General features: G+C 50.6%; 1 protein-coding gene across 1 annotated transcript in view; it reads left to right on the top strand.

The window, feature by feature from the left end:
* Positions 1 to 27882, top strand: part of PLCB2 (phospholipase C beta 2) — a 1211696-nt gene that overhangs the window by 341137 nt on the left and 842677 nt on the right. The gene's annotated exons all lie outside the window — the stretch shown is intronic.

Genomic DNA, 27882 nt, shown 5'->3' with positions numbered 1-27882 from the left:
CTGCTCATGCCCCTTGTCTCCCCTGTCACCCCCCGCTCATGGCCCGTGTCTCCCTCGTGTTCCCCCCACCGCCCTCGCTCATGCCCCGTGTCTGACCTGTTCCCCCATCCCCCTGCTCATGCCACATGTCTCCCCTGTTCCCCACACCCCCCCTGCTCATGCCACATGTCTCCCCTGTTCCCCCAACCCCCCGCTCATGCCCCGTGTCTCCCTACTCCCCCCCACCCCCCTCTCATGCCTCTTGTCACCCTCCTTTCCCCCCCACCCCCTGCTCATGCCCTGTGTCCCCCTCCTTTTCCCCACCCCCAGCTCAAGCCCCGTGTCTCCCCTATTCCTCCCACCCCCCGCTCATGCCCCGTGTCTCCCTCCTTTCCCCCCCACCCCCGCTCATGCCCCGTGTGTGCCTTATTCCCCCCCACCCCCGCTCATGCCCTGTGTCTCCCCTGTTACCCCCCACCATCCGCTCATGCCCCGTGTGTGCCCTGTTCCCCCCACTCCCGCTCATGCCCCGTGTGTGCCCTGTTCCCGGCCACCCCCCGCGCTCATGCCCCGTGTCTCCCTTGTGTTACCCCCTACCCCCCGCGCTCATGCCCCGTGTCTCCCTTGTGTTACCCCCCTCCACCCGCTCATGCCCCGCGTGTGCCCTGTTCCCGCCCACCCCCCGCACTCATGCCCCGTGTCTCCCTTGTGTTACCCCCTACCCCCCGCGCTCATGCCCCGTGTCTCCCTTGTGTTACCCCCCACCTCCCTCTCATGCCCCGTGTCTCCCTTGTGTTACCTCCCACCCCCCGCTCATGCCCTGTGTCTCCTTTGTGTTACCCCCCACCCCCGCTCAGGCCCGTGTCTCCCTTGTGTTACCCCCACCCCCTGCTCATGCCCCGTGTCTCCCTTGTTGCGTTACCCCCACCCCCCGCTCATGCCCCGTGTCTCCTGTGTTACCACCCCCCCGCTCATGCCCCATGTCTCCCCTGTTCCCCACCCCCCGCTCATGCCCTGTGTCTCCCTACTCCCCCCCACCCCCCTTCATGCCCTGTGTCTCCCTCCTTCCCCCCCTCCCCCGCTCATGTCCTTGTGTGCCCTGTTCCCCCCACCCCCGCTCATGCCCCGTGTGTGCCCTGTTCCCCCCACCCCCGCTCATGCCCTGTGTGTGCCCTGTTCCCACCCACCCCCCGCGCTCATGCCCCGTGTCTCCCTTGTGTTACCCCCTGCGCTCATGCCCCGTGTCTCCCTTGTGTTACCCCCACCCCCCTCTCATGCCCTGTGTCTCCCTTGTGTTACCCCCCACCCCCGCTCATGCCCCATGTCTCCTTTGTGTTACCCCCCACCCCCGCTCATGCCAGTGTCTCCCTTGTGTTACCCCCCACCCCCTGCTCATGCCCCGTGTCTCGCTTGTGTTCCCCCCACCCTCCGCTCATGCCCCATGTCTCCCTCCGGTACCGCCCCCCCGCTCATGCCCTGTGTTTCCCTTGTGTTACCCCCCAACCCCTGCTCATGCCCCGTGTCTCCCTCATGTTACCGCCCCATCCCCCGCTCATGCCCTGTGTCTCCCTCCTTTCCCCCCACCCCCTGCTCATGCCCCGTGTCCTTCTCCTCTTCCCCCCACCCCCGCTCATGCCCCGTGTGCCCTGTTCCCTCCACCCCTGCTCATGCCCTGTGTTCCCTGTTCCCCCCACCCCCGCTCACGCCCCGTGTGTGCCCTGTTTCACCCCCACCCCCTGCTCATGCCCTGTCTCCGCTGTTACCCCCCACTCCCCGCTCATGCCCCGTGTCTCCCTTGTGTTACCCCCCACCCCCGTTCATGCCCCGTTTCTCCCTTGTTTTACCTCCCACTTATGCCCCGTGTCTCCCCTGTTCACCCCCACCCCCCGCTCATGCCCCGTGTCTCCCTCGTGTTCCCCCCCACCCCCGCTCATGTCCCGTGTCTCCCCTGTTCCCCCACCCCCTGCTCATGCCCTGTGTCTCTTTCGTGTTCCCCCCAGCCCTGCTCATGCCCCGTGTTTCCTTCCTTTTCCCCCCTAACCCCCTGCTCATGCCCCGTGTCTACCTCCGTTCCCTCCACCCCCTGCGCATGCCCCGTGTGCCCTGTTCCCCCACCCCTCGCTCATGCCCACGTGTCTCCCCTGTTCCCCTCCCACCCCCCGCTCATGCCCTGTTGTGTTCTCTTTATACACCCCTCCTTCCCTTTCCATGGTGACCATCTTGGTAAAAGATTTTCCTTCCTACACCGGGACGCCGCAGGCATCCCGGTGTAGGAAGGAAAATGTTTTTTTTTTTACCACCCGGGGTTCCCACTTTGAGGACCTAAGATGCTAGTGGTCTTCATCCATTGAAAAAGATGTTATGGTTAAGTTGCGCTACTATAAACCTATGAAATTCAGTAAAAAAACTTTGTTAAAGGGACGTTATGGTTCCAAGTAAAACCGAAAAACCCTTGAAATTCGCCAGTTAAGCAACCATAACTCGCGGCACCACCGTGCACTGCTAAGACTAACACCCACGACATCAAAGATGACATCACAAATGTCATTGACGCGTGAAGCAGGAAACCAGATTGTTAAGTGCTCGCAGCGTTTATGAGTCTGATGGGACTCTCTCTGACAACACAAGATCAGTGCACGCATTCCGACGATAGTTTATCAAGAGAACCTTAATGCCCAGATTTGAAAAAGACACACTTAGGGTGCCGAAACACGTGTCATCCTTATGGGCTATCAATAAATATAAGATGAATTAAAAAAAACTGGTTTTGGTTGATACCTGTACTTCACTGTGGCGCAGTAATAGATGGGCGGAGAAACCTTTTTTCACTATGTGAATACAAAAGCATAATGATAAAGGCTGCTCTTTATGCTGGCTTGGAAAGAATGGTGACACTTTGCTGCCCTGTCACCTCCAGGCTGTGCCCCAGCTACACATGGCATCAGTTTTGCTTGCTGCTGGTGTTTCCAGGATTTTGCTTGTTTCTCAGCACTCCCTGTCCTGTCTGCTCCCTGCATCCTTGATACTCACTACTCCCATGTGTCCCCAATCGCACGCTGCAGCCGACCTCACTAGTGGCCCAACATACCTCTCGGCTGCACTCCTGTTTTTGCTGCCAAATCCGTAAGCCTCTATGCATGCCATGCCTACCCGCTTCCCGAGAAGTCTGGGGGTTCACACACCAGGCCACTGGCATGGGAACCTGCTGCTTTTTCATTTGCTTTTGTTGGCATGACATTTCTAGCAGCATTTTCTTGCCAAATTCCAGGCTCCAAGGGGGATTAGGGAGGGATGGAGTATTGTGCATACTGTTAAGTGCTGTGGTCATGATGACAGCCTGCTGAATCAGGGTGGTCTAGTGGTGGTGGTGTTTAGTGGGTTTGTGGGTGTTGGGATTGCTGTGATCTCATTACGCTTCGGACGCACAGCTCGGTGTTCCAATGTGTGGGGATCCGGCATTCCTGATGTGCGCATTTGGTTCCTAGGATGTAGGGAACAATACTAAAGGTGGACTCCTCCTTCTAAAATGCCTGTTGCTTTAAATGTTGTTTCCTTGATTGTGGCCAGGTGGCAGCTCACTTTCCCAAATCCTCTGTGTCCTTCTTTTCTGTCTGGTGGTTTCTGTGCCGTATTCATGGATTTGGTAAGGAAGGAAGTTCTGCCACAACTCTTTCTGTTTTCTTGCCTCCATTCTTCTTATACTGTGGCTTACACCGGGACTCTGTTGGCTTGGTCCTGTCAACACATAATAAAGGACCTTTCCACCTGATCGCTTTATTTTACATAGTGCATATGCCTCCATATTTGTGTCTTATCAATGTGGTCCCTTGATATTTTGTGTTTGCTGCAAAATCAGTGTAGTGTTTCCCATTTCAGTGCACCAAGAAGAACAATGAGGTAGGTTGGTCCCCTGATCCTGACACCCATCCTGCCTCACAGTTCCAAGGCAATATATGACCTCAGCCGTGTGATATGAATCCATGGAATTTGTCCCTTTTCCCCAAGGGGGAGCCACCCCCTGTGAGACTAGGGAGGTGAGCCCACTATGCATTATTCTTCATAGTGGACACTGCAAGCGGGATCCCACTGGGGCTGACCCCTTGTCTGGGGAAAAGGAATGGTAAGAAGTAAGGATTTCAGTCCACCTGCCTTCACTGCAAAATCTCAAGTGCTTGTTGGTTATATTAGAATTGAATAGAGCAATCATGTACAGGGCCCCTTTAACATGGATGGCTTGATTTCAAACCTGTATTTGTTGCCGCCTTTTTGTTAAAACCAGAACCAATGGAATCTATCCTCTCATTCCAGAGAGGGACCTAAATACACTTGGATGTAAAAAACAGAGCGTGATAGAATAAGCCGAAGAGCGCTAAATGGTATGTTGTGCAGTCTCGCAGAGGACAGAGTTGCAAAAGGAGAGAAGCTGGAGAGCCATTCATTCGGCATGGTGTATGGAAATCCAAGGCAGCCCGTATAATTCTGCCGCTTTGATGAAGGTGGGGATCCCAACGAGCATGGGGCCGCTGAGTAAGCAAAGCCAAACCAAAATAGATGTATGGGTGTCCTGACTTTCTGACGCTGAAGTCCCGGAAAGTTAAAATCGATGTGAAGACGCTGACTGTGCAGACAAGAGCCAAGTCGAGAGCATGTGTCCATGCTGGACAGAGAGACTACCTCCACTAACTAGCACCACCACTGGAGAGAAGGTATACAGCATCATACGAGGAGCGGTTGGAAGATGGTGAGGCCACAACTGAGCCAACGATGACCTGCTGAGTATCTGAGTACCCCACAATGTGGTGAAAGAAGTGACAGCCAAAGCCGGGCTGATCAAGCCTGTAGCCCACCCTGGGCTGAGAAGACGAATACCCCACAAAGGAGAGTGAGAAGCAGCACCAAAGCCTGAACGAGCCTCTACCCCATACTGTGTTGAGAATCAGAATACCCTATAATGGGGTAAGAGAAGTGACAACCAAATATGGGCAGTGCAGGCCCATAGCCCATGCTGTCCTGAGAATACGAATATTCTACAAGGAGGTGAGAGAGGCGACAGCCAAAGGCAGTCTGAGCAAGTGCATAGCACAATGTGGGCTGAGAATATGAATATCCCACGAGGGGTGGGAGAAGTGACAACCAAAGCTGGGCTCACCAGAACCATGGCCCATTCCGGCTGAGAATACGAATATTCTACAAGCAGGTGAGAGAGGCGACGACCAAAGGCAGTCTGAGCAGGCTCCTACCACACAGGGCTGAGGATCTGAATACCCCACAAAGGGGTGGGACCAGTGACAAACCAAGCAGGGCTGAGCAGGGCCATAGGCCACGTGAGACTAAGAGTGCAAATACCCCATGAGGGGGAAAGAGAGCACTTTGGTTTGTGAGTACCAAAGAACACAGGTCAGGAGAACTTGTTACAATCAAAGCAGAGCTGAACAGGTCCGCAACCAACACGGAGTTGGGGATCTGGCTACCCCACAAGAGGGTGAGAGAAGCAACAACCAAAGCAGGGCTGAGCAAGGAGCCAAGTATCCTGCCGAGCTCTGAATACCGTGGAAGACCTGTGGACCGTACTAAGAAGGCCTAGCAACCAATTTTGTTCTGCAGTCCTGGTGGAGCCCTCTCTGACTTGTGATCTTTAGAAGGCCTTCATTGGTACTTCAATCCTTGGAGTGGTTGGACTGTCAGGGGCTTCAGAGCAGAGCTGTGCCCACAAAGCTGAGGGAAGAAAAGTGCACAAGAGACAAGAGTATATGGAATCCTGCAGACAAGAAAGGATAGGCAGGCACTACAGCCAAGCAACAAAGGCAGTGAACAGAAAGGGTCAGAGGGTACATGTAAGACAAACACTTCAGGTTCCAACTTGAGGTGTACACAAAATGGGGAAAGAGTTTCCCACCGGGTCTTGTGAAACTCTTGCCTTCTGAGCTGGTTACTGTTACAGGGCACCAATCTGAATGCTCATGGAAAGGGGCAGCAGGAGTAGGTGTCTGTCTATGGTCCATAAGGCACAAACAACAGTACTCACAAGACCTAAGCCAGTAGCGGTCCAACAGGAACTGAACAATGAGTGCCTCCTGTGAGGGAGATTTGGCATAAATGAGTGCCTCCTGAAGCAGGAAGCAGCACACTGTTAACAATCTGGCACAAGGTACAATACTGAAACGCGATAAAGGAAAGGGGCAGAGATTGCCTGCTGGGAACCCCAGCAGCTAAACTATGAACAAAGGAATCACACAAGCAAAAGTGACTACAAGAACAGTAACAGAGGTATCCAGGGAAGAATAGGAAGTCAAAGTAAGCAAGGTTCAGGACAGAGAACAAGATAAAAAAGGGAAAGGAAGAAGACAAGAATCCAAGTGCAATGGTAAGGGAGACTGGAACAACAGACTAGAAACTAAGGACCGATATCAAGGAACAGCAGACTAAACTATAGACCAGGAACAGGAAAACTCAGTATTGAAACTCTGGACTAGGAAAACAAGGACTGAACTGCACACTGGTAACAAGGAATTCAAGGAACTGTAAATCTGAACTGCAATAACCAGGGCAGGACTCCAGATGGATAACAAGGAAACTCAGGACTGGAAACTTGGATACTAAAGTCAGGTAACACGGACTATGGGCATATAACAAGGAACTGCCCTTCAGTCAGATGCTTAAATACTGACCTGCCCTGGGCTGAAGCAGGCTCATTAGCAGCACCCGGAGCAGCACACCTGAAGGTAATCTGCCTCCTCCCTCTATGGTCCGGGGAAAGTGAAAGCAGCACGGATCTCTTAGCCTCTGGGGATTGTAGTTCTAAGACTGCTTCTTAGGAATAACCAGGGAATGAGAACTGCCACAAGGCGCATTATGGGATACAGAGTTTGTGAAATTAAATAAGGAATTTCTGAAGTCTTGCATACGGAAAGTAAAGACAAAAATATGAATCAGTATTATCCCAGGAGGATTATGGAGATGATTGAGTCCCAAATAGTCCACAATGGGTGGCAATTGGTGCTCCAGTGGCAGATTTGTGACAAGGATCAACCATTACAACACCTGCTTGGTACCCATCCATCTGGAGTCTTCAGAAGCATTCCTGCAACCATCGTTTAGACTGATCAATGTCAGTTTTGGCAACTGCGGTGGAGACGTTGTGGTCCCGTGTTTCAGCTACAATAGTCCCTCTGCAAAATGTCAGCATTCCAGCTTCAACAGGACCCCAGATCAGAGGCTGACTCTGACCGCGACAGCTGTGTCCCTTATTGTTGCCTTTCACGGGTGACTATCATCCCTGCATCTGGTCCACTGCCTAGAGGAGTGCTGCATCAGTGTCAGTTGCATTCATCTACCGAACAGGTTGCACCAGTTTCTGTGTCCCTATTCCCTAACTTGGTTGGCCTCCTATACATGTGTCCACCAGGCTAGAGTATAGAAATCCAGTCTAACAGTGTCCCTGAACAAATGATTTTTCAATTTATGCTAAATCTCCATCACTTATGAGACCCCAGCACTTGTTGCTGGGCTTGTGGATTTATTTTCTATGTTCCTGATGAGTGGGAAACTTTTTTCCCCACTCACCCTTTCTTTTACTCTGGTCTGGGAGTCATTTGTATGTCCCTCCAAACTTAATTTTTGGAGTCATGTTTTCCTCCATCATTTGTTACCCACAGATGTGTGATGTGTGGCTGGGAGCACCTTGGGCTTCCCTTTGTATTGTTTTAAACATTCCTTGGGTGAACTACTGTTCCCATTTTATATGTTGAGATCAGCACACCCCACCTTATATGGAGTGCTGATTGTAGGCATTTCTCCCTCTATCCAGGTATCCCGAACCTGGGTGTGCCTGTATTTACTGTTGTGTCCCCACATTGGGCGTTTCTCCCTCCAGTCTTATCTCTGTTAAATCTCTGCCACTCCTGTGGCCCTACTTAACAATCTGACTGTTTACACTAACTACTGTCATCACAAATGTGAGTGCTCTCTCTCAATCTGTATACTAGCTGCAGTTTGTGCAGTTTAGCTGGTCACACTTGCTGTTGTCGTCTTCGATTTGAGCGTTCTCTCGCAATAGCCAGATATCCCAAATCCAGCATATTAAAGCTGCTGCTGTGGTCTCATCTTGACTGTTTATACTTGCTGCCAATGTGTTGAATTTGGGCACTCTCCCAATAGCCAGGTATCTCAACTCAGTTATACTTACTGCTATTGTGTCTAATTTAGCTGTTTATACTGGCTGCTGTTGTCTCAAATCTAGGCGTCTTCACGCATTAATCAGTTTCTCTCAAATTTAGCTGTTCTCACTTACGGTAGTCTCAATCTCAGATGCTCCCAGCCCCCTCCATCCCGCTCACCTTCAAGCCAAACCCTAACACCACCATGGCAATCAGCACACACTTGAGCCGGACACAGCCACAACCAAGATCAACTTCCACACCTTTTTCCCATCCATCAGTACCACAGTCACCCAGATTCAGGCACACACTGTCACTCACCACACATCTCCCTACTCACTTACAAGAGGAGCCCTCAGGCATTCCGGAATACACCCCATCCGTCCTACATACTTCACCCTCGCACCCTCATTCGTGAACCGATATCACATGCCGCAAAACCTTTTCACCTCCAACCCTTCCACTCGAAGCCTACACATGTACCGACCCAACGCTACCACTGAGCAGCACACACTCTCCAACTTGCAGACCAGAGGAGCTCTCTGGCCCACCAAGATTCATCCTCTGCCTGCCTCCCACCTAAAGACCCCCTACTAATTTCCAATCCTTCTTTCCTGCCCAGCTTTCCAAAGACCTCACAGCCTCCCACAACCTCTCCCACAACCTCTCAGCACCCACCTTCCAACTCTCAGACCAGAGGGGCTCTCTGGCGCACCCAGAAACAACTAAATCCTGCACCTCTCTCAGCAACCCCTGCCCATCCCCTCCCACTCTCCCACCTCCCTATCCAACCTTCCCAGGTGGAAAGCCTTCTCCCACCCACAGATTCTCAGTTTCCAACCTCTCAGACCAGTGAGCCCTCTGGTGGTCCAAAAACATTGCCCTACTGCCAGTAAAACTATCACGCCTACATTCGGGAACACACCCTGAACCTTCCATCCACCGCACCTGTCCCGCACTCCCACAGCTAGAACACCAGGGACCACCTTGTGCCAAACTCCATCTATCTCTCATACGAGTGGATCCCCCTCAGCCCAAATGCCCCAGCTCTCCTGCCGTAACCTCCAACCACACACCCTCCCTCAGATACATTTTCGACCCGTCCCACACTCTCACCAACACCACCTCAGAGAATTCCCAGCAGTGCTGCGACAGCTAATGCCCAACCCCACCCCTCCCCAGGCCTAACCCCATTGCCAACTCGGGTGCTACTTCCACATCCCTTGCCCTGACCATACCTCCCTCGACAAACATGGCCCACCAACCTCCCATCCTCTCCAACACACTGACCACTACCAGAAAACTGCCCCGGGCCACTCCCTTCACTTCTCTCAGCATGGCACGTCTTGCCCTTTCCTGAACCACTGCTGCAACCCCCGTACCTGCATACCACTCCCTTGAGTGCAAAAGGCGAGCTTTCAGAACCCCGGAAAGCAAATCAGTATTCGCCCACCATCACCGAAATTACAAATCAGAGATCCAAAAGGCCAAAAAAGCCTATGGTAATAAAAGGATCCTGAGCTGCCGTAGCAGCACTAAAGCGCTCCACATGATCATCATAGAATTCCTGAACCCTTCCTGCACCGCAGCACCGACTGCCTCTTCACAAACGCTCTGAAAATCCATCTCTGAAAATTTCCACAAAACAGCCCTAGACATGACGGCCACCCTCAATGCCAAACGCTCCAACCTGTCCTCCTACCCAACACCAACCCTACAAGAATCAACCCTCTCCCCCCAAATCCCTGAGAACCCTTTGTTCTGCTCTTTCAACCCTATCTCGAGCGAGGAGTTTGTCAAACTACTATCTGACAGCCGACCCTCCTTCTCCGCTTTTGACCCTTGTCTGACCTCTTGCCTCAAAGAAATCTTCACCTCCACTTGTGCAGGAGAACTGGCGAGGTCCATTCTTAATGACTCCCTCACCTCCAGCAACTTCCCAGAACCCTTCAAAACTGCACATGTCAAACCTCTTCTCGAAAAAAAGCATCCCTCAACCCTCTCCTACCAATCAACTAGAGGCCTATTTCCAACACCCAATTCTTGGCAAAGCTTATTGACTGCACTGCATACTCACAGCTCAATGGTTTTGATATTGGAATAGAATAATCTCCTAGACCCCATGCAATCAGGTTTCCGTCCACACCACGGAACAGAAACCACACTGATCTCTGTCCGGGATTACTGTAACGCTCACCTGATTCCCGTAGAGGCGCCGGTCTTGACTGGGCGTATACCGTATCTGCAAAGGTGATGTGTAACACACGGCTGGCTCTTTGGACTGGACCTCTGTGCACTGTATGTCTGACTTGAAGGGTAAGATGTCTGCAGATAGAAAATATGGGATTAAGGAACTGGGTTATTGAATGTCTCTCTCTTCTTCCCTTTCTCTTCTCCTGTAGAACCCCAAAGGTTAACGCTCTCATCTTAGGTAAGTGAACGCCGTGCTCTCCATCTGCCTCGGGGCAGGGTGCTGTAACCAGTTTCTTCACTGGATAAGGTGAGCAGGCCTCTTGACTTCAGAGGACTGCTGTCCGTCGTTTACTGCACGAACGGTAAGTTTCGAGTAATTCTAATGTCTTTAAAGTCTTTAGTAATGATGTTTCTTGTTTTGCAGGGTTCCGGCGATGGCGGATGACGGGCTGAAGTGAGTTGAAGATGGAGCCCGTGTGATGAATAGAAGCGCCTGGAAGCACGTAAGTAAGCGCTTGTTGCCTGCTTCACGATGCGCTCTACCTATCTTTTTATTTTGCAGGTACAAGTTCGGAGCGGCTGCAGGGTGCCGGAATACCCACTGGGTTAGATGTGGAAAGGAGTAATGGCACGTGAGTATTAAAGTTCCCCAATGTCTTTAAACGCACCTTGTTTTGTCTTTCAGATGCGGGATGCAGCGCCGAAGGCCTCCGGAGCGTGCGAAGAGTTGGTAAGCTTTTGTCTTTCAGATGCCGGAATGCAGTGTGAAGACCTCCGGAGCGCACGAAGAGTAGGTAAGCCTTTGTCTTTCAGATGCCAGAATGCAGCGCAAGGCGTTGGTGACAGCCGATGGACCAGGTAAGTGAAGAGCTGTCACTGAAGACCGTAATGCTAACCTGTTCTTTCTTGTCTTTATAGGTGTTGCTGAAGACTGGATTCAGGATGGTAAGCCTTTTTCCTTAGGCCCAGGATCAGATGCAGAAGACACGATGAGCGTTCTGCTGCAGAGGATGCAGAATAACGCAAAGCAAGATTCATCCATCAGGTGTGGTTTAAATAGCCTCCTGTAGTGCTTAGGTGTCTCCTTCCACAGCCACGCCTAGGTAAGAAAAGAGTTCCTGCTTTCCAGAAGAGTTCCAGTGTTCTGAATCTAGGGAGTGGCTCCTGCCCCACCCAACAGGAAAAGTAGTTCCAAACAGAAGAGGATCAGAGGCTCAACTGGCAGGCAAGTAAGCAGCATGGTCTGCTGCAGGTAAGTCCACCCAAGCATTATGAGCCTGGCGCTTCCAGCGCTGGGACTGGGGATATTTATGAGCCTGGTGCCACTGGCGCCAGGACAGGGTCCAAAAGGTCCCAATTGGGACTGGTTGGCACTCGGAACCTGGGTTATGGATCTGCTTCCAAGGGAGTTGGGAAAACCCTGACCTTTTGGAAGCAGAGATCATGACAGTACCCCCCCTCAAGGCCCCTCCCAAACCGGGCTTCTCCGGGGGTTTTGGCTTGTCAGGAAATGTTCGGTGAAATCTCTTGATTAGGCGAGGAGCGTGGACATATTCAGCAGGTTCCCAGGATCTCTCTTGGGGGCCGTAGCCTTTCCAGTCAATTAGGTAAAATAGTTTAGATTTGGAGATCTTGGAGTCCAGAATGCTTTTGACTTCAAACTCGAGTTCTCCATCAACTAGGATAGGTTTTGGAGATTTAGTTAGTCGGGTTTGAGGTTGCACGGGTTTTAATAGAGAGACGTGGAAGACCGGATGTATCTTCATGTGCGGGGGCAAGTCCAACTTGACCACTACTGGGTTTACTATGGTAGTGATGGAATAGGGACCAAGGTATCTTGGGTTGAATGTGCGTGGCCCTTTTAGAGGTAGATATTTGGTGGATAACCAGACTTGATCCCCTACTTGATATTGAGGGGCTTCCTTCGATGTTGATCTGCTCCTTTCTTGTATTGTTCTTTAGCCCTTTGAAGGTGAGAAACAGCTTCCTTAAAGGCTTGGGTGATTGTAGAATGTAGGTAGTCTACTGCTGGTGTTTCAAGATCTTGGAGGGGATCCAACTCCGAGGTTCGAGGGTGACTGCCGTACAAAAGAAAAAACGGGGTTTTCCCAGTTCCCGAATGGACAGAGTTATTGTAGGCATATTCGGCTATCCAAAGGATGTCTTTCCAAGTTTTTTCAGTTTGTTGCAGCATGCAGCGTAAATACTGTTCCAGAGTTTGATTGGTCCTCTCGGTTTGTCCGTCGGTCTGAGGGTGGTGACTGGTCGATAGTCTCACATCAATTTGAGCCGACCGACAGCAACTTCGCCAAAAATGAGAAATAAATTGACTACCTCGATCCGAAATTAGAACCGAAGGAAAACCGTGCAGTCGGACGATGTTTTCGAGAAATTCTCGGGCCAAAGTTGCTGCTGTTGGCAAGCCTTTGAGCGGAATGAAATGCGCCATCTTGGAGAATAAGTCCACGATTACTAGAATCGTATTGTATCCGGAGCATGGAGGTAGATCGGTGATGAAGTCCATAGAAAGCGTATGCCAAGGGCGAGGTGGGATGTCAATAGGGCGTAAGAGGCCTGCTGGTCTTTCCTTTTGACTCTTGTTTTGGGCGCATACTCCACAGGACATTATAAAGTCTCTGATATCTTTTTTCCAAGACGGCCACCAGAAGTAGCGCTTGATCTTTTCTGAGGTCTTGGCCATACCGGGATGTCCTTCCATTAAAGAATCGTGATAACAAGAGATTACTTTTTTCTGTAAATCTGTGCTGGGTAGGTATAATTGTCCTTTACTGCAAAGTCCTTTCCCTGCAGATGCCAATTCTGTATGTCTGCTGGAGTTACAAGTTGCCTGGCCTTATCCTTAACTTCCTCTATGGATTCTGTGGCGATTACACCCAGAATTCTTTGTTCGGGAATGATTGGTACAGGTTTAGGGTTGATCAAGTGTTCTTCCACTCCCATCCGAGAAAGGGCATCAGCTTTACCGTTCTTTGTACCAGGTCGATAGGTAATTATGAAGTCAAACTCGGCAAAGAATAATGCCCAACGGAGTTGTCTAGAGGATTGGGCTTTTGCGGTTTTCAAATATTGCAGGTTTCGATGATCCGTAATCACAGTAACGGTGTGTCGGGCCCCCAGCAGATAATGCCGCCAAGCCTTAAAGGCAGACTTGATAGCCAGAAGTTCCTTGTCAGTAATCGTGTAATTGATTTCAGGAGGCGAGAATTTGCGGGGCCAAAATGCCACGGGATGCAACTGATTGGTTACCGGGTCCTTTTGTGATAGAACTGCCCCCATGGCAAGGCTTGAAGCATCAGTTTCCACGATGTAGGGGAGTTCGGGGCGAGGGTGTTTTAAGATTGGTGCAGAGATAAATTTAGTCTTCAAATCCTGGAAAGCTTGTTCCGCCTCGGTAGACCATTCAAAACGTTTGTTTTTCTTTAACAAGGCAGTGATGGGCTGGACTATTCGAGAGAATTCGGGGATAAACCTGCGGTAAAAGTTAGCGAAGCCTAACATGCTTTGCACACCTTTTACGGAGGATGGTGATGGCCATTTGAGAACTGCATCGACCTTCTTTGAATCCATACGCACTCTGCCAGGTGATAATATGAATCCCAAGAATTCAACTTCAGTCACGTTGAAAACACATTTTTCCAACTTAGCGAAAAGTTTGTGTTGACGCAATCTTTCGAGGACCATTTTCACGTGTCTCCGATGTTCAGATTCCGATGAAGAATAAACGAGGATGTCGTCAATGTAAACAACAACACACACATCTATGAGCTCTCTGAGGACATCGTTCATAAAATATTGAAAGGCGGCCGGGGCATTGCAAAGTCCGAAGGGCATGACCCAATATTCAAATAGCCCATACTTGGTGCGGAAGGCCGTCTTCCATTCATCGCCCTCTTTTACTCGTACCAAGTGGTAAGCTCCTCTAAGATCCAGCTTTGTATATATGCATGCTTTTCTGACTTGGTCCAGGAGTTCAGGGATCAAAGGTAACGGATATCTATTCTTAACGGTGATCTGGTTCAGGGAGCGATAATCTATACAAGTTCTAAGGTCTCCTTCCTTTTTTGGAACGAAGAACAAAGCTGAAGAAGCAGGGGACTTGGAAGGACGAATAAACCCATTTGCCAGGTATTGATCCAGGTATTGTCGAAGGTGAAGGTTCTCAGGCTCGGTGAGGGCATAAATTCTACTACAAGGAGGAGTAGATCCAGGTATCAGGTCTATCTGGCAGTCATAAGACCTATGAGGAGGTAGAGAGTTAGCCTGATCCTTCCGGAAAACATCTTGGTATTCTAGGTATTCGGGAGGTAACTGGGGAGTCTCTGAAGAAATTGCTGCCAGTGCAACACCAGGTGGAGGGTGACAAGTAGAGACACATTCTGGAAACTGGACCGTTCTTGCTCGCCAATCGATCAGAAGATTGTGTTTCTCTAACCAAGGTATTCCTAGAATAATCTGAAACTGAGGGGCCTTGATCACATCGAACACGATCTTCTCATGGTGTCCATCTTGACTTACTAGCATCACCTCTTGAGTGGTATGTGTTACTGGCCCGGAGGCTATCTCCGTACCATCCACCGTAGTAATGACGTCCTTTACAGCCTTGGGACAAAGAGTTAGATTCATCCTCAAAACCATTTCATGATCCACATAATTGCCGATGGCACCGCTGTCGACGTAAGCTTCAATTGCATGTAATCGATCCGGATTATCAGGGCTAATGAGGACCATAGGTATCACGAAATGCGAGGTCACGGAACTGGTTTTCACGCTCGGCAAGAGGACCTCTATTCTTGTCGGGCGAGGTCGTTTCCCTGCTCAGAGTGTGTAACTTTGGTAACTGCAGCTCCTACTGCCTTCTTGGCAGGTTTCACCGGACAGTCTCGAAGAAAGTGCCCTGAGTTTCCGCAATAGAGGCATAATTGCAACTGTTTTCTCCTTTTCCACTCCTTTTGTGTTAGAGGACCTTTCAGACCCCCTATTTGCATGGGTTCCCCGGAGTCTACTCCTTTGGAAGGAGTTGGCGGTTTGGAAAATACTCGAGCATCAAACTTGGAACGATCGGCCTTCCTGTTCTGCAGTCTGTGATCTATTTGAACGACTAAGTCTATATAGTCCGAACAATCTTGTGGGGGATTCACTACTTGGGCTAACACATCTTTGAGCTCTCCACGTAGACCTCTATAAAACAGCGTAATCCTTTTGTCCTCAGGCCATTGAGTTTCCACTATCAGTCTGTTGAAAGACGCAATATAAGCCAAAAGGTCTTGATTACCTTGTCGCAACGAAAGAAGCTCATTGTCCAAGGCCTGCCCCTGTGAATGTCTTGCGAACAGTTTTTCCATACTGAGCTGAAAAGCTTGAAAATCATGGAGGACCGGATCATCTTGATTTACTAGAGGGATCGACCAGTCTGCCGCATTGCCACTAAGGTACGAAAGCACGAAAGCTACTTTAGCTTGATCAGTTGGAAAGGCTGCTGGCCGGCATAAGAAATGCAACCGGCACTGATTGATAAATACTGCAAACCTCTTTGGGTCACCAGAAAATCGTTCGGGCGGAGCCAGAGGTACATTCCCAGGTAGGTTGATCTGCACTGGATTCATAGAGGATGTAGAAGGAAGATTTCCCCCAGATGTGGGTAACGGGGTCTGTCCGGCTTGTGACTGTAGCAATTGTCTAGCGAGATCATCTGTTCGCTCCTTGGAAATGATCAGTTCCCTTCTTAGAGCGTTCGTTTCCTGACGGGCTGCATGCACTTCTGCCCTTAGTTCCCCAAGTAACTGGGCTAGCTGGTCGGTATCCGAGGTTTCCATAGCGCCTGGACGGTAGTTTTGTGGTAGGCTTTGCGTTCTGTAACGCTCACCTGATTCCCGTAGAGGCGCCGGTCTTGACTGGGCATATACCGTATCTGCAAAGGTGATGTGTAACACACGGCTGGCTCTTTGGACTGGACCTCTATGCACTGTATGTCTGACTTGAAGGGTAAGATGTCTGCAGATAGAAAATATGGGATTAAGGAACTGGGTTATTGAATGTCTCTCTCTTCTTCCCTTTCTCTTCTCCTGTAGAACCCCAAAGGTTAACGCTCTCACCTTAGGTAAGTGAACGCCGTGCTCTCCATCTGCCTCGGGGCAGGGTGCTGTAACCAGTTTCTTCACTGGATAAGGGGAGCAGGCCTCTTGACTTCAGAGGACTGCTGTCCGTCGTTTACTGCACGAACGGTAAGTTTCGAGTAATTCTAATGTCTTTAAAGTCTTTAGTAATGATGTTTCTTGTTTTGCAGGGTTCCGGCGATGGCGGATGACGGGCTGAAGTGAGTTGAAGATGGAGCCCTTGTGATGAATAGAAGCGCCTGGAAGCACGTAAGTAAGCGCTTGTTGCCTGCTTCACGATGCGCTCTAACTGTCTTTTTATTTTGCAGGTACAAGTTCGGAGCGGCTGCAGGGTGCCGGAATACCCACTGGGTTAGATGTGGAAAGGAGTAATGGCACGTGAGTATTAAAGTTCCCCAATGTCTTTAAACGCACCTTGTTTTGTCTTTCAGATGCGGGATGCAGCGCCGAAGGCCTCCGGAGCGTGCGAAGAGTTGGTAAGCTTTTGTCTTTCAGATGCCGGAATGCAGTGTGAAGACCTCCGGAGCGCACGAAGAGTAGGTAAGCCTTTGTCTTTCAGATGCCAGAATGCAGCGCGAGGCGTTGGTGACAGCCGATGGACCAGGTAAGTGAAGAGCTGTCACTGAAGACCGTAATGCTAACCTGTTCTTTCTTGTCTTTATAGGTGTTGCTGAAGACTGGATTCAGGATGGTAAGCCTTTTTCCTTAGGCCCAGGATCAGATGCAGAAGACACGATGAGCGTTCTGCTGCAGAGGATGCAGAATAACGCAAAGCAAGATTCATTCATCGGGTGTGGTTTAAATAGCCTCCTGTAGTGCTTAGGTGTCTCCTTCCACAGCCACGCCTAGGTAAGAAAAGAGTTCCTGCTTTCCAGAAGAGTTCCAGTGTTCTGAATCTAGGGAGTGGCTCCTGCCCCACCCAACAGGAAAAGTAGTTCCAAACAGAAGAGGATCAGAGGCTCAACTGGCAGGCAAGTAAGCAGCATGGTCTGCTGCAGGTAAGTCCACCCAAGCATTATGAGCCCGGCGCTTCCAGCGCTGGGACTGGGCATATTTATGAGCCTGGTGCCACTGGCGCCAGGACTGGGTCCAAAAGGTCCCAATTGGGACTGGTTGGCACTCGGAACCTGGGTTATGGATCTGCTTCCAAGGGAGTTGGGAAAACCCTGACCTTTTGGAAGCAGAGATCATGACAATTACCTCAAAGTCACTTCAGACTCAGAAGGATACGCAGACCTTGTTCTTCTTGACCTCTTGGCAGTGTTTTTAAAAATGTATTTCATTTTGTTTTTGCATTTATTTACAGTACACATAACCCGTAGGTATCTAGGTGCTAGTTTCAATGTGGAAGGACAGATTATTTATAACATGCTTGTGTTTCTTTTTGCCAAGCATGGGTCCGGGATTCAAACCTGTGTTTGCTCAGCGTGGTCTTGCTTTCAAGAGCCGCGTGTTGCCACAGAGCAATCCTCCCGTCCTTTGACACCATTAACCACATGATCTTCCTTGACAGACTATACTCACTAGGAATATGAGATTCAGCGGGCACCTGGATCACCTCATTCCTCACTAATAAGCAGCAAATTATCCACCTCCTCCATTTCTTCTCCAATGCACGCTCAGTGGACACTGGAGTACCCCAAGGCACCTGCCTCTCACCCCTTCTCTTCAAACTTCACATGACCCCTCTGCCCAGGATCATCGGCTCACCTGATATAACTATGTGGATGACACACAAATCATCTTGAGAATTCCTAAATCGACCTCCACCCTTGCCCTGACCTAGCAGCATGTCTCACTGATATTGAGCGCTGAATGACGACTAAACATCTCTTTCTGAACCCAGGGAAAACAGAGATCATGGTATGTGGAAAAACTGCTCTATCCCCCCCATTGACTCCCTGGCCACCCTCACTCACCCCCTTCTCCACTCCCGACCACCACCACTGTCAAAAACATCGGCTGCACAATGGACTCGGATCCAACTCTGTCTCACCACATCAAAAATGCATCTAAATCCTGTCATTTCCACCGTAGGCTTCTGAAGTGCATCTTCCCTTACCTCACCTACCCCAAACGCTGGCTGCATTTATGTCGATTGTCATATCCAGACTCCCTCTAGCTGGGTGCAACGTACTACCAACTAAACAAAATCCAAAGAGTCCAAAACTCAGCTGCCAGACTGCTTCTTGCACTGGGACGTAGGGACCAAATCTCACCTCTGCTCTGCACCCTACACTGGCTCGCAATAGGACGTTAGGCCACCTTCAAAATCCTGTGTATTACTAACCGAGCGGTGCACAAAGCAGGCCCCAAATACCTACAAGAAAGGATCATGCCTTACCACCCAACCCACACCCTAAGGTCAAGCACAGCCCTCCTCCTAGTGGTCCCGCCTCCAATTCGGTCAGGATCAGAGGGTCTCCCTCCTTCCCCCCCACCCCCGCTCATGTCCCGCGTGTGCCCTGTTCCCCCACCCCCGCTCATGCCCCGTGTGTGCCCTGTTCCCCCCACCCCCGCTCATGCCCCGTGTGTGCCCTGTTCCCGCCCACCCCCCGCGCTCATGCCCTGTGTCTCCCTTGTGTTACCCCCTACCCCCTGCGCTCATACCCCGTGTCTCCCTTGTGTTACCCCCCACACCCCTCTCATGCCCTGTGTCTCCCTTGTGTTACCCCCCACCCCCGCTCATGCCCCATGTCTCCTTTGTGTTACCCCCCACCCCCACTCATGCCCGTGTCTCCCTTGTGTTACCCCCCACCCCCTGCTCATGCCCCGTGTCTCGCTTGTGTTCCCCCCACCCTCCGCTCATGCCCCATGTCTCCCTCCTGTACCGCCACCCCCCCGCTCATGCCCTGTGTTTCCCTTGTGTTACCCCCCAACCCCCGCTCATGCCCCGTGTCTCCCTCATGTTACCGCCCCATCCCCCGCTCATGCCCTGTGTCTCCCTCCTTCCCCCCCCACCCCCCGCTCATGCCCCATGTCCTTCTCCTCTTCCCCCACCCCCGCTCATGCCCTGTGTGCCCTGTTCCCCCCACCCCTGCTCATGCCCCGTGTTCCCTGTTCCCCCCACCCCCGCTCATGCCCCGTGTGTGCCCTGTTTCACCCCCACCCCCTGCTCATGCCCTGTCTCCGCTGTTACCCCCCACTCCCCGCTCATGCCCCGTGTCTCCCTTGTGTTACCCCCCACCCCCGTTCATGCCCTGTTTCTCCCTTGTGTTACCTCCCACTCATGCCCCGTGTCTCCCCTGTTCCCCCCCACCCCCCGCTCATGCCCCGTGTCTCCCTCGTGTTCCCCCCCACCCCCCGCTCATGCCCCGTGTCTCCCCTGTTCCCCCCCACCCCCTGCTCATGCCCTGTGTCTCTTTCGTGTTCCCCCCAGCCCCGCTCATGCCCCGTGTTTCCTTCCTTTTCCCCCCTAACCCCCAGCTCATGCCCCGTGTCTACCTCCGTTCCCCCCACCCCCTGCGCATGCCCCATGTGCCCTGTTCCCCCACCCCTCGCTCATGCCCACGTGTCTCCCCTGTTCCCCTCCCACCCCCGCTCTTGCCCTGTTATGTTCTCTTTATACACCCCTCCTTCCCTTTCCATGGTGACCATCTTGGTAAAAGATTTTCCGTCCTACACCGGGACGCCGCAGGCATCCCGGTGTAGGAAGGAAAATCTTTTTTTTTTACCACCCGGGGTTCCCACTTTGAGGACCTAAGATGTTAGTGGTCTTCATCTATTGAAAAGGATGTTATGGTTAAGTTGCGCTACTATAAACCTATGAAATGCAGTGAAAAAACTTTGTTAAAGGGACGTTATGGTTCCAAGTAAAACCGAAAAACCCTTGAAATTCGCCAGTTTAGCAACCATAACTCGCGGCACCACCGTGCACTGCTAAGACTAACACCCACGACATCAAAGATGACATCACAAATGTCATTGACGCGTGAAGCAGGAAACCAGATTGTTAAGTGCTTGCAGCGTTTATGAGTCTGATGGGACTCTCTCTGACAACACAAGATCAGTGCACGCATTCCGACGATAGTTTATCAAGCGAACCTTAATGCCCAGATTTGAAAAAGACACACTTAGGATGCCGAAACACGTGTCATCCTTATGGGCTATCAATAAATATAAGATGAATTAAGAAAAACTGGTTTTGGTTGATACCTGTACTTCACTGTGGCGCAGTAATAGATGGGCGGAGAAACCTTTTTTCACTATGTGAATACGAAAGCATAATGATAAAGGCTGCTCTTTATGCTGGCTTGGAAAGAATGGTGACACTTTGCTGCCCTGTCACCTCCAGGCTGTGCCCCAGCTACACATGGCATCAGTTTTGCTTGCTGCTGGTGTTTCCAGGATTTTGCTTGTTTCTCAGCACTCCCTGTCCTGTCTGCTCCCTGCATCCTTGATACTCACTACTCCCATGTGTCCCCAATCGCACGCTGCAGCCGACCTCACTAGTGGCCCAACATACCTCTCGGCTGCACTCCTGTTTTTGCTGCCAAATCCGTAAGCCTCTATGCATGCCATGCCTACCCGCTTCCCGAGAAGTCTGGGGGTTCACACACCAGGCCACTGGCATGGGAACCTGCTGCTTTTTCATTTGCTTTTGTTGGCATGACATTTCTAGCAGCATTTTCTTGCCAAATTCCTAGCTCCAAGGGGGATTAGGGAGGGATGGAGTATTGTGCATAGTGTTAAGTGCTGTGGTCATGATGACAGCCTGCTGAATCAGGGTGGTCTAGTGGTGGTGGTGTTTAGTGGGTTTGTGGGTGTTGGGATTGCTGTGATCTCATTACGCTTCGGACGCGCAGCTCGGTGTTCCAATGTGTGGGGATCCGGCATTCCTGATGTGCGCATTTGGTTCCTAGGATGTAAGGAACAATACTAAAGGTGGACTCCTCCTTCTAAAATGCCTGTTGCTTTAAATGTTGTTTCCTTGATTGCGGCCAGGTGGCAGCTCACTTTCCCAAATCCTCTGTGTCCTTCTTTTCTGTCTGGTGGTTTCTGTGCCGTATTCATGGATTTGGTAAGGAAGGAAGTTCTGCCACAACTCTTTCTGTTTTCTTGCCTCCATTCTTCTTATACTGTGGCTTACACCGGGACTCTGTTGGCTTGGTCCTGTCAACACATAATAAAGGACCTTTCCACCTGATCGCTTTATTTTACATAGTGCATACGCCTCCATATTTGTGTCTTATCAATGTGGTCCCTTGATATTTTGTGTTTGCTGCAAAATCAGTGTAGTGTTTCCCATTTCAGTGCACCAAGAAGAACAATGAGGTAGGTTGGTCCCCTGATCCTGACACCCATCCTGCCTCACAGTTCCAAGGCAATATATGACCTCAGCCGTGTGATATGAATCCATGGAATTTGTCCCTTTTCCCCAAGGGGGAGCCACCCCCTGTGAGACTAGGGAGGTGAGCCCACTATGCATTATTCTTCATAGTGGACACTGCAAGCAGGATCCCACTGGGGTGACCCCTCGTCTGGGGAAAAGGAATGGTAAGAAGTAAGGATTTCAGTCCACCTGCCTTCACTGCAAAATCTCAAGTGCTTGTTGGTTATATTAGAATTGAACAGAGCAATCATGTACAGGGCCCCTTTAACATGGATGGCTTGATTTCAAACCTGTATTTGTTGCCGCCTTTTTGTTAAAACCAGAACCAATGGAATCTATCCTCTCATTCCAGAGAGGGACCTAAATACACTTGGATGTAAAAAACAGAGCGTGATAGAATAAGCCGAAGAGCGCTAAATGGTATGTTGTGCAGTCACTCAGAGGACAGAGTTGCAAAAGGAGAGAAGCTGGAGAGCCATTCATTCGGCATGGTGTATGGAAATCCAAGGCAGCCCGTATAATTCTGCCGCTTTGATGAAGGTGGGGATCCCAACGAGCATTGGGCCGCTGAGTAAGCAAAGCCAAACCAAAATAGATGTATGGGTGTCCTGACTTTCTGACGCTGAAGTCCCGGAAAGTTAAAATCGATGTGAAGACGCTGACTGTGCAGACAAGAGCCAAGTCGAGAGCATGTGTCCATGCTGGACAGAGAGACTACCTCCACTAACTAGCACCACCACTGGAGAGAAGGTATACAGCATCATACGAGGAGCGGTTGGAAGATGGTGAGGCCACAACTGAGCCAACGATGACCTGCTGAGTATCCGAGTACCCCACAATGTGGTGAGAGAAGTAACAGCCAAAGCCGGGCTGATCAAGCCTGTAGCCCACGCTGGGCTGAGAAGACGAATACCCCACAAAGGAGAGTGAGAAGCGACACCAAAGCCTGAACGAGCCTCTAGCCCATACTGTGTTGAGAATCAGAATACCCTATAATGGGGTAAGAGAAGTGACAACCAAATATGGGCTGTGCAGGCCCATAGCCCATGCTGTCCTGAGAATACGAATATTCTACAAGTAGGTGAGAGAGGCGACAACCAAAGGCAGTCTGAGTAAGTGCATAGCACAATGTGGGCTGAGAATATGAATATCCCACGAGGGGTGGGAGAAGTGACAACCAAAGCTGGGCTCACCAGAACCATGGCCCATTCCGGCTGAGAATACGAATATTCTACAAGCAGGTGAGAGAGGCGACGACCAAAGGCAGTCTGAGCAGGCTCCTACCACACAGGGCTGAGGATCTGAATACCCCACAAAGGGGTGGGACCAGTGACAAACCAAGCAGGGCTGAGCAGGGCCATAGGCCACGTGAGACTAAGAGTGCAAATACCCCATGAGGGGGAAAGAGAGCACTTTGGTTTGTGAGTACCAAAGAACACAGTTCAGGAGAACGTGTTACAATCAAAGCAGAGCTGAACAGGTCCGCAACCAACACAGGGTTGGGGATCTGGCTACCCCACGAGAGGGTGAGAGAAGCAACAACCAAAGCAGGGCTGAGCAAGGAGCCAAGTATCCTGCCCAGCTCTGAATACCGTGGAAGACCTGTGGACCGTACTAAGAAGGCCTAGCAACCAATTTTGTTCTGCAGTCCTGGTGGAGCCCTCTCTGACTTGTGATCTTTAGAAGGCCTTCATTGGTACTTCAATCCTTGGAGTGGTTGGACTGTCAGGGGCTTCAGAGCAGAGCTGTGCCCACAAAGCTGAGGGAAGAAAAGTGCACAAGAGACAAGAGTATATGGAATCCTGCAGACAAGAAAGGATAGGCAGGCACTACAGCCAAGCAACAAAGGCAGTGAACAGAAAGGGTCAGAGGGTACATGTAAGACAAACACTTCAGGTTCCAACTTGAGGTGTACACAAAATGGGGAAAGAGTTTCCCACCGGGTCTTGTGAAACTCTTGCCTTCTGAGCTGGTTACTGTTACAGGGCACCACTCTGAATGCTCATGGAAAGGGGCAGCAGGAGTAGGTGTCTGTCTACTGTCCATAAGGCACAAACAACAGTACTCACAAGACCTAAGCCAGTAGCGGTCCAACAGGAACTGAACAATGAGTGCCTCCTGTGAGGGAGATTTGGCATAAATGAGTGCCTCCTGAAGCAGGAAGCAGCACACTGTTAACAATCTGGCACAAGGTACAATACTGAAACGCGATTAAGGAAAGGGGCAGAGATTGCCTGCTGGGAACCCCAGCAGCTAAACTATGAACAAAGGAATCACACAAGCAAAAGTGACTACAAGAACAGTAACAGAGGTATCCAGGGAAGAATAGGAAGTCAAAGTAACCAAGGTTCAGGACAGAGAACAAGATAAAAAAGGGAAAGGAAGAAGACAAGAATCCAAGTGCAATGGTAAGGGAGACTGGAACAACAGACTAGAAACTAAGGACCGATATCAAGGAACAGCAGACTAAACTATAGACCAGGAACAGGAAAACTCAGTATTGAAACTCTGGACTAGGAAAACAAGGACTGAACTGCACACTGGTAACAAGGAATTCAAGGAACTGTAAATCTGAACTGCAATAACCAGGGCAGGACTCCAGATGGATAACAAGGAAACTCAGGACTGGAAACTTGGATGCTAAAGTCAGGTAACACGGACTATGGGCATATAACAAGGAACTGCCCTTCAGTCAGATGCTTAAATACTGACCTGCCCTGGGCTGAAGCAGGCTCATTAGCAGCACCCGGAGCAGCACACCTGAAGGTAATCTGCCTCCTCCCTCTATGGTCCGGGGAAAGTGAAAGCAGCACGGATCTCTAAGCCTCTGGGGATTGTAGTTCTAAGACTGCTTCTTAGGAATAATCAGGGAATGAGAACTGCCACAAGGTGCATTATGGGACACAGAGTTTGTGAAATTAAATAAGGAATTTCTGAAGTCTTGCATACGGAAAAAAGACAAAAATATGAATCAGTATTATCCCAGGAGGATTATGGAGATGATTGAGTCCCAAATAGTCCACAATGGGTGGCAATTGGTGCTCCAGTGGCACATTTGTGACAAGGATCAACCATTACAACACCTGCTTGGTACCCATCCATCTGGAGTCTTCAGAAGCATTCCTGCAACCATCGTTTAGACTGATCAATGTCAGTTTTGGCAACAGCGGTGGAGACGTTGTGGTCCCGTGTTTCAGCTACAATAGTCCCTCTGCAAAATGTCAGCATTCCAGCTTCAACAGGACCCCAGATCAGAGGCTGACTCTGACCGCGACACCTGTGTCCCTTTGTGTTGCCTTTCACGGGTGACTATCATCCCTGCATCTGGTCCACTGCCTAGAGGAGTGCTGCATCAGTGTGAGTTGCATTCATCTACCGGAACAGGTTGCACCAGTTTCTGTGTCCCTATTCCCTAACTTGGTTGGCCTCCTATACATGTGTCCACCAGGCTAGAGTATAGAAATCCAGTCTAACAGTGTCCCTGAACAAATGATTTTTCAATTTATGCTAAATCTCCATCACTTATGAGACCCCAGCACTTGTTGCTGGGCTTGTGGATTTATTTTCTATGTTCCTGATGAGTGGGAAACTTTTTTCCCCACTCACCCTTTCTTTTACTCTGGTCTGGGAGTCATTTGTATGTCCCTCCAAACTTAATTTTTGGAGTCATGTTTTCCTCCATCATTTGTTACCCACAGATGTGTGATGTGTGGCTGGGAGCACCTTGGGCTTCCCTTTGTATTGTTTTAAATATTCCTTGGGTGAACTACTGTTCCCATTTTATATGTTGAGATCACACACCCCACCTTATATGGAGTGCTGATTGTAGGCATTTCTCCCTCTATCCAGGTATCCCGAACCTGGGTGTGCCTGCATTTACTGTTGTGTCCCCACATTGGGCGTTTCTCCCTCCAGTCTTATCTCTGTTAAATCTCTGCCACTCCTGTGGCCCTACTTAACAATCTGACTGTTTACACTAACTACTGTCATCACAAATGTGAGTGCTCTCTCTCAATCTGTATAGTAGCTGCAGTTTGTGCAGTTTAGCTGGTCACACTTGCTGTTGTCGTCTCCGATTTGAGCGTTCTCTCGCAATAGCCAGATATCCCAAATCCAGCATATTAAAGCTGCTGTTGTGGTCTCATCTTGACTGTTTATACTTGCTGCCAATGTGTTGAATTTGGGCACTCTCCCAATAGCCAGGTATCTCAACCCAGTTATACTTACTGCTATTGTGTCTAATTTAGCTGTTTATACTAGCTGCTGTTGTCTCAAATCTAGGCGTCTTCACGCATTAATCAGTTTCTCTCAAATTTAGCTGTTCTCACTTACGGTAGTCTCAATCTCAGATGCTCCATGCCCCCTCTATCCCGCTCACCTTCAAGCCAAACCCTAACACGACCATGGCAATCAGCACACACTTGAGCCGGACACAGCCACAACCAAGATCAACTTCCACACCTTTTTCCCATCCATCAGTACCACGGTCACCCAGATTCACGCACACACTGTCACTCACCACACATCTCCCTACTCACTTACAAGAGGAGCCCTCAGGCATTCCGGAATACACCCCATCCGTCCTACATACTTCACCCTCGCACCCACATTCGTGAACGGATATCACATGCCGCAAAACCTTTTCACCTCCAACCCTTCCACTCGAAGCCTACACATGTACCGACCCAACGCTACCACTGAGCACCACACACTCTCCAACTTGCAGACCAGAGGAGCTCTCTGGCCCACCAAGATTCATCCACTGCCTGCCTCCCACCTAAAGACCCCCTACTAATTTCCAATCCTTCTTTCCTGCCCACCTTTCCAAAGACCTCACAGCCTCCCACAACCTCTCCCACAACCTCTCAGCACCCACCTTCCAACTCTCAGACCAGAGGGGCTCTCTGGCGCACCCAGAAACAACTAAATCCTGCACCTCTCTCAGCAACCCCTGCCCATCCCCTCCCACTCTCCCACCTCCCTATCCAACCTTCCCAGGTGGAAAGCCTTCTCCCACCCACAGATTCTCAGTGCCCAACCTCTCAGACCAGTGAGCCCTCTGGTGCTCCAAAAACATTGCCCCACTGCCAGTAAAACTATCACGCCTACATTCGGGAACACACCCTGAACCTCCCATGCACCGCTCCTGTCCCGCGCTCCCACAGCTAGAACACCAGGGACCACCTTGTGCCAAACTCCATCTATCTCTCATACGAGTGGATCCCCCTCAGCCCAAATGCCCCAGCTCTCCTGCCGTAACCTCCAACCACACACCCTCCCTCAGATACATTTTCGACCCGTCCCACACTCTCACCAACACCACCTCAGAGAATTCCCAGCAGTGCTGCGACAGCTAATGCCCAACCCCACCCCTCTCCAGGCCTAACCCCATTGCCAACTCTGGTGCTACTTCCACATCCCTTGCCCTGACCATACCTCCCTCGACAAACATGGCCCACCAACCTCCCATCCTCTCCAACACACTGACCACTACCAGAAAACTGCCCCGGGCCACTCCCTTCACTTCTCTCAGCATGGCACGTCTTGCCCTTTCCTGAACCACTGCTGCAACCCCCTTACCTGCATACCACTCCCTTGAGTGCAAAAGGCGAGCTTTCAGAACCCCGGAAAGCAAATCAGTATTCGCCCACCATCACCGAAATTACAAATCAGAGATCCAAAAGGCCAAAAAAGCCTATGGTAATAAAAGGATCCTGAGCTGCCGTAGCAGCACTAAAGAGCTCCACATGATCATCACAGAATTCCTGAACCCTTCCTGCACCGCAGCACCGACTGCCTCTTCACAAACGCTCTGAAACTCCATCTCTGAAAATTTCCACAAAACAGCCCTAGACATGACGGCCACCCTCAATGCCAAACGCTCCAACCTGTCCTCCTACCCAACACCAACCCTACAAGAATCAACCCTCTCCCCCCAAATCCCTGAGAACCCTTTGTTCTGCTCTTTCAACCCTATCTCGAGCGAGGAGTTTGTCAAACTACTATCTGACAGCCGACCCTCCTTCTCTGCTTTTGACCCTTGTCTGACCTCTTGCCTCAAAGAAATCTTCACCTCCACTTGTGCAGG

This window comes from Ambystoma mexicanum, chromosome 14, assembly GCF_040938575.1.
Source record: "Ambystoma mexicanum isolate Mex_15411 chromosome 14, UKY_AmexF1_1, whole genome shotgun sequence".
In the NCBI taxonomy this organism is placed as follows: Eukaryota; Metazoa; Chordata; class Amphibia; order Caudata; family Ambystomatidae; genus Ambystoma; species Ambystoma mexicanum.
This window is presented reverse-complemented; position numbering and strand designations above follow the sequence as displayed.